This window comes from Ambystoma mexicanum, chromosome 14 (genome assembly GCF_040938575.1).
Source record: "Ambystoma mexicanum isolate Mex_15411 chromosome 14, UKY_AmexF1_1, whole genome shotgun sequence".
Lineage (NCBI taxonomy): Eukaryota > Metazoa > Chordata > Amphibia > Caudata > Ambystomatidae > Ambystoma > Ambystoma mexicanum.
In genome coordinates, this window is record NC_090940.1 from 427,896,794 (window position 1) to 427,909,346 (window position 12,553).

A 12,553-nucleotide genomic window follows, 5' to 3' on the forward strand; every position below is an offset into this window, starting at 1 on the left:
AAGAAACTGCACACTGTGATAAAAGGAATGGTTTATTTCCTTTCAGCCTCGGCTGTGTTGTGTGTAGATGCTCATAAAACACTGCATATTTATTTTCCTATCATTTTAGGATTGTATCATTAATAAGATCGAAAAATAATTTGCAATTGAGAATTCATCTTTTGTAACAAATTGTGCTTTTTCCCCCAGTAAAAGCAAACCAGTATTGCACAATTGTATGTTTTAAAATTGCTGTGCTGTGTGCATAATCATGCAGAGGCAGATCATTTTTACACATATAATATAATTGACACTCCAAATATAAAAACAGTGTGTAAAATGATGAGTATGCACGGTCTAGTTTGCATCCATTCAACCTTGCAGTCAATGGGGTACATTACTATAAATGGTCAGTGGCAGCAGAGTCTTTGCTCAAGGATGAGTGATTGCCATTACACCAATAACAGGAGTTATAGTCTCTCAAATTTTCAAGACTACAGTTAAAACATCAAAATCCTGACCATCCAGGAAGTTCAAGCGCTGTTCAAAAACAAAGGAAAGTTACATTTGTAATTGGAATAGAAACTCAGCAAAACCTGTCCCTGTGATAATACAGATGAGTATTTAACTTTATGTAGCGCTTCATACATTGCATTTCGGTGCTGGACTGCCCCTGGGCAGGACAAAGACTGATATGCAAATGGATATTTCCCATCTGTGAAAGGCACAGTGAGAAAAAGCAGTGGCTGCGAACTCTCAAGTGGTTAATAACCACTGAACAGGTTATCAAGCCTTGTTCTATCGAGAGAGGGGCGCCCGTTACCTTTGCAAACCAAATTTCAAGGAACCTGGGATTGGTAACCCTAGGTCTCCTGGGGGCAACCAGACGTTGTCTCCCTTTCACTGTGCTTAGAGAGGCATCTGCTTCACCTCACTGATGATCCCCAACAAGGGTGAAACACGTTTATGGGGTTGCTGGTGGTACTCTCGTTCAGGTTGGAATTGCCATTGCATTTCGGTGCTGGACTGCCCCTGGGCGGGACAAAGACTGATATGCAAATGGATATTTCCCATCTGTGAAAGGCACAGTGAGAAAAAGCAGTGGCTGCGAACTCTCAAGTGGTTAATAACCACTGAACAGGTTATCAAGCCTTGTTCTATCGAGAGAGGGGCGCCCGCTACCTTTGCAAACCAAATTTCAAGGAACCTGGGATTGGTAACCCTAGGTCTCCTGGGGGCAATCAGTCGTGGTCTCCCTCTCACTGTGCTTAGAGAGGCATCAGCTTCACCTCACTGATGATCCCCAACAAGGGTGAAACACGTGTATGGGGTTGCTGGTGGTACTCTCGTTCAGGTTGGAATTGCCATTGCATTTCGGTGCTGGACTGCCCCTGGGCAGGACAAAGACTGATATGCAAATGGATATTTCCCATCTGTGAAAGGCACAGTGAGAAAAAGCAGTGGCTGCGAACTCTCAAGTAGTTAATAACCACTGAACAGGTTATCAAGCCTTGTTCTATCGAGAGAGGGGGCCCGCTACCTTTGCAAACCAAATTTCAAGGAACCTGGGATTGGTAACCCTAGGTCTCCTGGGGGCAATCAGACGTGGTCTCCCTCTCACTGTGCTTAGAGAGGCATCTGCTTCACCTCACTGATGATCCCCAACAAGGGTGAAACACGTTTATGGGGTTGCTGGTGGTACTCTCGTTCAGGTTGGAATTGCCATTGCATTTCGGTGCTGGACTGCCCCTGGGCGGGACAAAGACTGATATGCAAATGGATATTTCCCATCTGTGAAAGGCACAGTGAGAAAAAGCAGTGGCTGCGAACTCTCAAGTGGTTAATAACCACTGAACAGGTTATCAAGCCTTGTTCTATCGAGAGAGGGGCGCCCGCTACCTTTGCAAACCAAATTTCAAGGAACCTGGGATTGGTAACCCTAGGTCTCCTGGGGGCAATCAGACGTGGTCTCCCTCTCACTGTGCTTAGAGAGGCATCAGCTTCACCTCACTGATGATCCCCAACAAGGGTGAAACACGTGTATGGGGTTGCTGGTGGTACTCTCGTTCAGGTTGGAATTGCCATTGCATTTCGGTGCTGGACTGCCCCTGGGCAGGACAAAGACTGATATGCAAATGGATATTTCCCATCTGTGAAAGGCACAGTGAGAAAAAGCAGTGGCTGCGAACTCTCAAGTGGTTAATAACCACTGAACAGGTTATCAAGCCTTGTTCTATCGAGAGAGGGGCGCCCGCTACCTTTGCAAACCAAATTTCAAGGAACCTGGGATTGGTAACCCTAGGTCTCCTGGGGGCAATCAGACGTGGTCTCCCTCTCACTGTGCTTAGAGAGGCATCAGCTTCACCTCACTGATGATCCCCAACAAGGGTGAAACACGTGTATGGGGTTGCTGGTGGTACTCTCGTTCAGGTTGGAGTTGCCATTGCGTTTCGGTGCTGGACTGCCCCTGGGCAGGACAAAGACTGATATGCAAATGGATATTTCCCATCTGTGAAAGGCACAGTGAGAAAAAGCAGTGGCTGCGAACTCTCAAGTGGTTAATAACCACTGAACAGGTTATCAAGCCTTGTTCTATCGAGAGAGGGGCGCCCGCTACCTTTGCAAACCAAAGCGCTTCATACATGGTTCGTCCAACATGTAGGCACTGTGATTGCTATACCTCAGTTGATACTCAGTTTACCGATCTCTGAAGGATGTTAGCCAATAAGATTGCTCAGCCGGTTGAGCGCTCGTTGCTGCAATCTATTGTGTGATTTGTAGGTTGCAGGTTCGAATCTCAGAAAGGCCAACTCAGCCTTTCATCCTTTCGGGGTTGATAAAGGACCAACTTCAGTTTGGTGATAATTTTGATAAATATGTTCTATGCACAGCGCTTTGCCAAATGCGCTATATAAATAAGCATTTAAAAATTAGATTAGGTATAGAATTTAGCATGGAGTCCCTGCCTCTCTGCACTGTTGTATAACATTGGCATACCATTAGGTAGTAATAGCTTCAAGAAAATTAGGACTTTCATTAAACGTCAAACGACAATTCTGCTATTGAACCTCAAAACACACAATACAATTCATGTTTGCTTTACTGTGTAATTGACTAGGTTTTTGTGTTTTCAACATTTAAACATATACAGGAGAGATCAAATGGCTAGACCTTAGAGAAATAATGAAAGGTGTATTCTGTAACAATGCAGAGAGCTGCCGCATGCTAATGATTTCCATAGTTTTTTCACATGCCCGCTTGATGTCGCATACATTTTTCTCTCTTGCAAAGGAGAAAAGTCATTTTTACTCTCTTTAAATCACATTTACTCTCAAAGTTAAAAAGTAGGGAGTAAAATACTCCTACCTCATTATCTTACCTGGAGCACTGGATCTGCATGCAATGCCAAGTGAGTTTGAAACCTGTGGGCCTCCTGACCTATGCACTTCTCGTTTTCTCTCTCTCGCTCTCTCTCTGGGTCCTCCTGTGCCTACTGTAAGGGTGCAGGATGAGGAGACTGATGCACATGTGTCACAGTGGTTGCTATGGTTTATATAGAGTTTTATTTAAGATCAAAATAAAGAGAAAACCTACATTTCCCTAGGTCTGAGGAGTTTCCCTGCCTCAACTAGAAGTGCTAATGGGTCTGTCAGGATGTCATTGGAACCATAAAGAGTCCACCATCCTGTGCCAAACATCCCTAGCTCTGTCCCTTACACTTGTAACTAAACTAATGATTGCACCAATGTTCTTGTTCCAAGAGAATGACTCCCTCCTCCTGGACAGGATGACACAGTTATGATGGAAAGTTCCTCACCAGGGGTAATGCCTCCCTTCCCATGGTTGTAATGTTGTACAAAGATTGCTGATTCTTTAATACTCTATATCAAATGTTCACTATTTCTTTCCTCCAGGGGGAATGGCTCCCTTCCCCCGGAGCACTGGTTTGATCCTTCTTGAAATATCAATTACCAGGAGAATGACTCCCCTCTCCTAATGCCTGGCTCTCTGTGTTTTCCCTACACCAAGTCAAGGGGGATGACTCCCTTCCTCTGACCTTCCTTGGCTTTAGTTTCACAGTTCACAACACCAGGGGGAAGGACTCCTTTCCCCTGGTATTTCTCATGCTTTTTGTCACAGTTCACATTGCCAGGGGGAATGCCTCCCCGTTCCCTTGGTCTTTCTCATATATATACTTGGTGGTGCGGGTCCCAGACCCAGGGTTCTTTAGTATTTTGTCTGGGCAGACCTGGGTCACTTACCTGCCAGGTACTTCCTCGAAGAAGATGGCTAGTGCGGATCTCCTCCTCAAGTTACAGGTTGCCAATCCTGTTTTATCCACTGTTCTTTGTTCCTGTTATAACCGGTTCACTCTGCTGCCAGGTACTATATGATATGATATGATATGGCATTTATAACGCGCCTATACAAAGTGTTAATATAGTCACTTGTTTAATATATTCTTTTTGGTATATCTGGGTCCCAGAACCCAGATTTGAAGTTTCTCTTGCCCCTTTTCTCTGCCTCGACAGCCCATGGACCTTCTGTGACTCTGCCGGTTATTCTCTTTTGGTTGTGTGCTTCTCTGACATCTTGTTTGACTTCTCAAGTTCTTGTGCTGCTTCTGTTCGGTTACAGCTTCCATCCGAATTCTGCTCTTCCAGTACCTCGGTCAGCCCAGCAATGGCAGACCGGATAGGGGTGCCTTGGCTCCTTTGCACGCATCTCAGGAAGCAGCAGTCTCTCTCCTCCACGCTGGACGTCCTCCAGACTCGCGGATCCTCCCAGGATGAGCTGTCAACCTGGTAAGTCCTTATTTACTTTTTATGATGGTCAACAACCTCTAGCACTGATTCTAGTTCTCCTGTGAAGTCTTAGTCGCTCTGCACTTTATCCTCCTCGCCCCAGTACTTAATAAGACAGCTCTTGTCAAGTTATCCCTACTCTTCCTCGTTTCAGTAGGCACGTAGCTCTCATCAACCTTGCAGACATATATGGAAGAGTGTAACATGGGACAAGGGGTTGTGAAGGGGTTGGAGTTAAATACTGCATTCTCCTCAGATGTCTTCCCTGATCCCCAGAGGGGTGGGGTCTCTCCGCAAGAGATCCTCCTGCTGAGTACCACGCCCAGGGGGACTAGCAGGTAGCAGCCTCACCATCTTATCCTCATGGGAAGGGGCTCCTGCTCGGGGAGAAGTGAAGACATCTCAGGATTCGTCACACTACGGACGCGTTTCTCTCTCTCCAGGTCCCTCGTCAGATGTTGCAGAGTCTATATACTTCAACATACTCGTCCTAGTGGATTGAACATTTTGATTTAAAGGGACATGATGATCTTCTTGATAATAATGACATCTATCGAGTGTTTTTTCATCCTAGTCTTGATCTTTTAGTAGTTTCTAGTATTGTAGGGCATCCCATGATGGCCATGGTATGCACAGCTGAAGGGAGTACCTCACAGAAACTGGAGTCCATGTCCCCAAAGGGGGAGTCCCTCCCAGTGAGTTCCCACCTGCCTCTACCCCCTAGGGAGGGTTTGGCTGAGCAGGCTCACCTCCCTAACCTCAAAGGGGGGGCTCCCCCTTAGGGAGCAGGGACAAATTCTCTCAATGTGTCACAACACCCACCCATTACACTCAGATACTCAGTGTGTCACCAGGCGCTTTAAAGCGTTATAGGCATAGCCAAAGATTAGAAAGATGAAAGGCTGAGCCTAGAACATGTCACCTGCAGGATGCACAAAGATAGGTGCAGCTGCACAGACAGGTGTATTTTCCAAATACCTTTGTTTTCAAGAGCAGTGCCATAGCTTAAGTACTTGCATCTCAAAAAGGCACAGTCTCGCTTGCTGAGCAACAACGAGTGAAAGAACTGAAGAACATGAGCTCACACACTGTATTGAGAGACCAGAAGTTTGAGGCAAAACCCGGTCCCACCTTCTCCTCCTCTTATACGTTTCTCATCAGGTTGTTGAAACAATCGGATACACAATAATGTATAAGAGCAATAAACCACAATGGAAATACAGACACCATTTGAAACACCATGTGTTGTGTATATGCGCCTTACAAATAACCCCCCAAAAAAATGAATGCTAAAGAGGCTACGGCTGTAAATAAATACAAAATTACCGCAGGTATAGTATTTGAGGTGCTCACGCCTCCAGTGAGCGAGGCATTGTGAGAAACCCAAAGGTGTCTTCCTAGCCAGTCCCCGGGGATCTGTCATCCTGGTGGCCAGGACACGGCCATCGCTATTGGATCCAGTTCCCGAGGTTGGTCCAGTGAGGGAGGACCACCTGGTGGGGGGGTCATGTGTGAGTGAGACACCGACGGGCGAGACGCAGCATCCTGCTTCTTCTTTCAACACTTTTTCCCCAGCCTACCACGTAGGATATGCCAAAAGACTGCCCCGCCTTTTCCCGCACAAACTTTTTAACACAACACAAAAGACAACAGCCTAAAACCGGGCCGTTTACCTGACAAATTCAGCAATAGACCTGAATCAGGCACACCTGAAAGCCCTTCCCCTTGCCCACCGGGATAAAAGGTGGAGCACAAGACCACAGAGGCAGACAGCGTGACGAAACAGCTATCCAGACCTGGCAGTACAAAGGGAGGAGAAAGGCGGCAAAATCAAATATCAAGAGGCTAACAATAGAGGGACACACCCTTGCTCTTTTCGACTTAGACCCACAAAACCTCTGCAGAGGGAATCGTTAGGCCATGGACAATAGCACAAGTGTCTTGCAACAGATGTCAACGGTACACAAAGCGTGCCTTCGCTGATAAGCCGGAGCGAGGTAAACTCCTGCTACCGTGGTGCCAGCCTTGACTCCAGATCCAAGGAAAGCCAAGCGGTTCATCAAAGCCGGTGAGTTGAAGGGAGAACCGATAAGAACTGGGCTGTGTTGAATGAAAGTCACAAAGTGGCATATGAAGAGGATTTCAAGACCAGCTGCCGGGGGAACCGGCACCACCTGGGTGCTGACTCGAGAAACCCTGGTCGATCCCATCGTGAATACGACTACAGATACCAGAAGGCCGTAGGGGCAGAGTGGTCATACAGGAGGCCGAGCAAAATCCCTGTCCAATCGAAAGTCTTTGACCCACAAACTGTTGAGACAGTAAGGGAAGTGAATCCCGCTTGGTGAAAAGTTAATACATGAACTGTATATCAGAAAGGTCGGTGAGAGTGAACCCCGCCGAGGGAAACCTGTTTAAAAAAGACATTGAGATTTTTGAAAGCGAGTAGTATTGCGAGACGGGGGGAAGGAAAGTGCTCCCTTGTCATTTGGGATCCAAGCCTGGTCGAGGGAGATCCAGGGGTGAAATTCTAGCACCCAAAGTTCACTAACGAAGGAACTGTTTCTTTTTAAATCATTGAAAGTGATATTGTGAAGGGTCTTGCCGGAAGAGGGGGGCCCAGGGGGTGAAGCCGTCACCCAAAGTCTACGTGAAGCAGAACTTTGTGTTTGTTTGTTGAATACATCAGGCCTCGAAGGAAAGAGACTTTTAGCATCAAAGAACCTGGTAGCTGGAACAGAAACTGTCAGCTCGTGCTGGAGAGGCTCGAGCGTGTGCAATGTCCAAAGTCCCACCTTGTCCCGTGCTAAAAATGTGGGGAAGGGAGACCTCCAGGCAATCTCATCCTGACTTATTATTTGAACACGGTTTCCTTTATTTTGATACCCTATCCCCTAACTCTTTCTTTAATTAGTTGTAAGGAATTCGCAATAGGTTTTTCTTAGAATAAGACTTTTTATTTTGACACAACGCCACTAGGACTGCCTTATTTTTCATTTGATTCTCAACGCTTGCTCCCATTTTAGATTTAGGTTTGGGTTTGGCGTTTTTCCACCCTGCATTTACAGTTTAATAAACACCCTTGAACTGTGATCACTTGTGTCTGTCTTTACTGTTGCCACCATGAGTTCTTTACACCTGCCAGGCTCCTCTCCACCCCGGTCCCCTCTAGCCGGCTCCGCTGCACTCCCACAGCTCGCAGCTCACCACAGGAGGCAGGGGGATAGCGCACACCCTCCTGGGCTCTATGCTTTAGCTGTAGCTTTTATTGCAGATGAGGGGACTGGGCGCCCACCCGGGACTGGCCCACTTCACTCTGGCGTCTTGTTTGCCTCACTCCACCACTCGGGCATCCGTTGCCCACCGCGGCGGCACTGCTCACCCCTCTCCCCAGCAGTGGGGAAGACGTACGTCCCTCAGGGACTCTACATTCACCTTCAATATTTAGCAAGACCTCCTGGGAGGGAGGCCAAGGCGGTTGTTTCCCCATGCCAATTTACCACGACTGTCACTGAGTCGGAAATTGCTTAAGCCACTATCTTGGCAATACGGGTCATGAAGCCCATCAGGGCTCTGCTTTCAGTCCACGTTTCGGGGGTCTCGTCAGCTCCGGGTGGATCTCAGGGGCCCAAGGTCGGTCAACAACACTTCCCCTTCATTATTTCCCATTGGGTGAGGAATTGTCGCAAGAAAAGTTTTTTTTGGTCCCAGGCCTCAGGAGCTCGCAATGGTTGCATCTGCTCTGCTCGCTGCTTGGCCATTCCCCCATGTAACAGACTTTTAAGAACAAAACACTTTTATATATTTGTAACCCTTCCTCCTCCACCACTATGCAATGAAGAATCTATCTTCTACCAGGCGTCACTTTCTCACTCTCCGTAGAGAGTATGCTTTTAATCAGAGACTTCACTCTATTTAATTTGGCAAGACACTTTTCTGCCCCAGCACACACCCAGATATTCAGTTTATTATAGAAACCCCTCTGCTTTAAGGCAGGGTACAGGGAATAGGGGGCAATTGGCAATTTCATTTGTATGCACCCCTCCATTTGAGGAATTTTGGGATTGAAAAAAAGTAGTAGAAGTACCTATTTCCTTTAACAGAGTATATTTTTATCCACACCTCAACAAAATTACCCTGTGTCCATTGGCTATGGAGGAATTAATTCAATTATTACTTAGAAAGAAAATACTAGGCATCTACTTGGGCTGTCCACCCAGTCAATAATGGGAAGATATTAAATGAAACGGAACCCCACAAGACTTGGTTTGGTTGGAAGGGTTACTTTCTTACATGGAATATCTCTGGTGTGTGTGCTCAGGAAAAGTAATCCAGGCTTCTGAATCATCTCATGGGCTACATAGGGACTTGGTTAGATGGCCTCTCCAGATGTAGTCATGGATACCTCCAAAATCCATCCCTTTATTTGCCTCTCAAGGTTCCCTCCAGATTTTAGTCTTCCTCCTGGTCAAATCCACATCCCAGGCAATGTTGGTTCTCCATCAATTTTTTCCAGCTGTTCCTACTCGGATGATTTCAACTAGCTCCCCCTCTTTGCCATTGTACGTCTCCTTATAAATCTTTAACTGCTCCCAGAATTATCTAAATTAGGATGTGCCAACTCATTTGTTAACTATTCTGGTTGGAAAAGTATTGTCCACCCTCAATGCAATCATTGGTTCCTTTAGTTACTATGCATCATCCCTGTGAGTTATAATTCCACCCTGTCATGATCACCTCAAGAATCAAGGGTTCATTATGCAGACATGCAGGGACCAGATGGTTAGCAGCATGGTGTTTCAGACGTTTCTCCCAGTTATCAGAGTTTGAATCCACAGTGAGCTCCCATAGAGCTTAATGGTAGAGGGTTTCCCCCAAGATGGCCGCCCAGTGGACTACAGACCGAAGTGCTTGTAAGAACTAGTAGCTAGCATTGGATGACTGCATAAGCTCCGCCCATGCTTAGACTGGGGCTTCACGTTGGTTCCGCTGATAGCGGTGCAACGCTTACCGGTGCTATGTTCACAGACCTGTCAAAACAAAAGAAAAAGCATGTTATAAGTTATCGAAGTACCAAGGAAGATTCACAGACCAAAGACGCTACGTGCCTGACTAGAAGTTTTCTCTGCAGCAGTTCTCCAAGTAAGAGGAGCCTTTTCTCCAAACTCTGTACCTCAGACTTCTACGTTCTTCTTTGACCCCCGGCATTCCGTAACCTGCAATAAAGGGTATTTTGGTTAAAAGAGACATAATATACATAGCGCTCTCAGATATTAGTTATGCGCTCACTTACTGCATTCCTGACAAACGCAGCTTCCAAGTACTCAGAGACTCAGCCACACAGCGACGTTCTGCAGCAGTCCACGACGCCTAATCCTACCGCGCGCCTTTGCTCACTAGGCACGCACTTTACCAGAGGACAGCCAGACTTTGTGGCATTTGTTTTAAAACGCCTGTTAATCTCCACGTGTGAATATTTTCTCTCTTCAAAACCTGCAAATAAAGAGAGACAGAACAAGATTAGACTCTTGTCAAGAGAAAACCTCCCCCAGAACATTGTTGTCCTCAGAGACTATTACTCAAAGCAAGATTACAGCCAACCCAGAATTGTCAAGATACTTACCATTTTCAGAAGCACCTCAGCAATCTTCGTTCTGGAAAAGTCTTTCTTCTAGACCAACGCACCACTGCATGATAGCAGGACGGAGAGCTCCCCAAAACCAAATCACAGGTGAGAAGGGAAGCGGGCACCCAAGACAAATTCCAAGAGCGCACAGTAGGGGTATTGTATTTTTGTATTTATTGTATGGGAGCCCACCTTAGAGTCCATATTAAAATCATTCCCATTTCTTATTTCTCATTTGTCACAGGGGGAACCTTTGACAAGCAACAGCAGCCCAAACAGATTTCAGGTCATTTACGCTCCTGCAGAGACAAGGCAAGCATTACAGAATGCAAAGCCATTACTTAAAATTACTCTGCCCGAGCGTAATGGAGAATGCAGATGTAGATAACCTGTCCCAGTTGTTGGGGGAATTACATGCGAAGTCCATTTAGCACCGTCTGAAACCAATTCTCTAAGATGGGAACTGGTAGTTAATAGGGATCGCACAGATGAGTTAGGCCAGCAACTACTCCAAGCACAGGCAGGCTAGGCTCCACTTCCCGGGGATATTCCGCCAGCTCAAAGTCCTCATCCAGTAGCCCCTGTTCAGGTGGTGGTTCCAGGAAACATTCCATTGGCACCCCGTGAACAGTTTATGGGGAATCCTAAGCGTTTTGCAGTATTCATGAGTCAATGCCATTTGTCTGTCTTGTGTAAATCGTTTTTTTTTTACATCTGACCAGTTGAAGGTGGCATTTGTGCTGTCTTATTTGGGAGGACATGCTGCAGACTGGTCAATTCCTCTGGTAAACAAGGAATATCATTTGCTACGAAATTTTCTGGGGTTTCAGCGGGAACTAGAGAAACTCTTTGCCCATCACACTTGGGGGCAAGCTCTGGACAATGAGTTATCCCTATGTCAAGGCAGTCAAGATTTGCGGGCTTACGTGGCCACCTTCAATCGACTAGTAGCAGAAACTAACTGGCCCGAAGAAAAGAGGATGACACTGTATCGAGGTCTGCAGGGGGAACTGAAGGATATTCTAGCCCAAGTTGTGAATCCTCCCGCTGGGTGTGCTGAATGCATTGATCTTACCATTCATTTGGACCACTGCTTGCAAGATCGACGAGTGGATCGCTGTTGCTCAGATAACAGATTGTGTCATGTTCGTCCAAAAGAAAACGTGGCCCGTCATGCATCTTAGGGTCATCCAGAGCCTATGAAATTGGGGGGAAATAGGGGCCCCATCTCAAAAGAGGAAAGGGAAAAAAGAAGACAATGGCACTTATGCATCTATTGGCGTTCGGCAGGACATTTCCTTCAGGATTGTCCAGTGAATCCCCCCTGGAAACCTGTTGGTGCTGTGGATAAGGCTGACAAGGAAAATCATGCAGAAAACTCCAACGCCCGGAAAGCATAGAGGTTGGCTTGTCGAGCCAGAAGAAGGAATCTCAGATCTCTCATTTTGTTGTACCTGTCATCCTGAGTGGCCATCAGCAACCCTCCAAACTACATGCTTTAGAAGCATACGTGGACAGTGGTGCAATAGGCAACTACATGGATCACGAACTTGCAAGCAAGATTGGTATTGCTGTGTACCCTAAGCCAGTGGTTGAAAACGTTACGGCTATAGATGGTACTCGGCTAATATCAGGACCAGTGACACAGTGCACAGAGGTTTGTACCTTGCTCTGCCAGGATGGACATCGAGAAAAGATTTCGTTTGGCCTAATCAGTGTTTCCCAGTTCAAAGTTATCTTAGGAATTCCATGGTTAGAGGATCACAACCTGTACATTGACTGGCGCGCCCGGACCTTGACTTTCATGGAAGAGTGCAAGAACTCATGCTACAGAAAAGAGGAAGGCTTAAGAAACCAGGTACAGGCTATATGAGGAGAATGCCCTAAACTGGGATTGTTGGGCACCCTACCCCCGGAATATCGATTTCCAGGACATTTTTGAAAAAGAACATTCCAACGCCTTGCCACCGCATCTACCCTATGATTTCCAGATTGACTTGGAACCTGGATCCCAAGCCCCATGCAGTCGGATCTATGCCCTGACTGAACAAGAAAACACACATTTAAAGGCATACCTGGATAAGTATCTCGCTAACGGATTCATCTGACCTTCTAAAACACTTGCAGCCTCTCCCCTATTCTT

General features: G+C 46.5%; 1 long non-coding RNA gene across 1 annotated transcript in view; it reads left to right on the plus strand.

The window, feature by feature from the left end:
* Positions 1-12,553, plus strand: part of LOC138526857 (uncharacterized) — a 48,658-nt gene that overhangs the window by 9,743 nt on the left and 26,362 nt on the right. Inside the window, exon 2 of the long non-coding RNA XR_011283755.1 lies at positions 4,618-4,784. This is a non-coding gene — a long non-coding RNA (uncharacterized lncRNA). The remainder of the gene's footprint in view (positions 1-4,617; positions 4,785-12,553) is intronic.